This window comes from Onychomys torridus, chromosome 9, assembly GCF_903995425.1.
Source record: "Onychomys torridus chromosome 9, mOncTor1.1, whole genome shotgun sequence".
Lineage (NCBI taxonomy): Eukaryota > Metazoa > Chordata > Mammalia > Rodentia > Cricetidae > Onychomys > Onychomys torridus.
The window spans coordinates 73,813,365-73,814,719 of NC_050451.1; positions in this window are offsets into that span (position 1 = coordinate 73,813,365).

A 1,355-nucleotide genomic window follows, 5' to 3' on the forward strand; every position below is an offset into this window, starting at 1 on the left:
TATATAAAGAACTCCAGAAATTAGACATCAAAATGCCCAACAGTCCAATTAAGAAATGGGCTATAGAACTAAACACAGAATTCTCAACAGAGGAAGCTCAAATGCCTGAAAGACATTTAAGGAATTGCTCAACATCCCTAATTACCCGGGAAATGCAAATCAAAATGACTCTGAGATGTAGCAGGAATCTTAAATGGTCTTACTAATAAAATCAAATCTGAGGCCAGTTATTGGGGTGCATGCTGGAAGATCAGAGACACAGAACAAGCCACAGCAACCTAACCTTGCCAGTTCTTCAGCTGGTCTTGTTTCCTCAGACTGCAAGCTTCTGAGTCCTCATCCAAATGAATCTCAGCTGAACTGTGCTGCTCCAAAGCCTGAATGCTTAACCAGCCAAATGCTTCTAGTTTCTGGTCTTCATGCCTTATATAATCATTCTCTTTCTGCCCCCTCTCCCTGGGATTAAAGATGTGTCTCATCATTCCTTGCTGTTTCTAATGTGGCCTTGAACTCAGAGATCCAGAGGTATTTCTGACTCTGAAATGCTAGGATTAAAGGCATGTGCTAGCACTGCCTATCCTCATGTTTAATATTGTGGTTGTCCTTTCTCTGACCCCAGATAAGTTTATTTCAGGGAACACACAATATTTCGGGGGAACACAATACCACCACATTTCCCCTGTTTTTCTTTTCAGAATAAAGACACCTTTGCCCATACCCAGCAGAAAGCAATTTTAAGAATACGACGTCCACATTCCCAAAGGGGTGGTGTGGGGTGGGTGGTTTTTTGGTCTTTTACTGGGTTTTGAGTCTGGAATAGTTTTCATTGTTTAGGAGGGTTGGTTACAAGTTGTTGTTAAGGGTTAGGAAAAGGGCTAGGCAAAGGAGATTAGATTTAAGTTGCTTGTTTAAAAAAAAAAAAGAAAAAGACAACTAGTTTTAAATACTTTACATTGGATTGGATTATTTTATATTGTATACAAATTATATATATTGAGATTGAGATTGTTAGAATATGCCATACACATATTTCTAATCTTGCTCGAGATATTGTATTTATACCATTCATATAACAATGTAATGCAATTTGCTAATCCTTGAATGTTATTATTTCCAACTATTAGGATATATAGAAATGAAAGTTAATAGTTAGACATTACAATTGAAATTGTAGTCATATTAGGTGTGTTTTCAAGATGGAACAGATATATTTTAGATAGACAGGTCATCTTCAAACCCTTCAGAGGTCTATAGAATATGGCATTTAAAATGTTTTAATAACTTAGGAATTTTTCTTTTTTGCTATGACTATGAGACATGTTGACTCCTGGCAGTACCAATCTACTTCAGAGAAA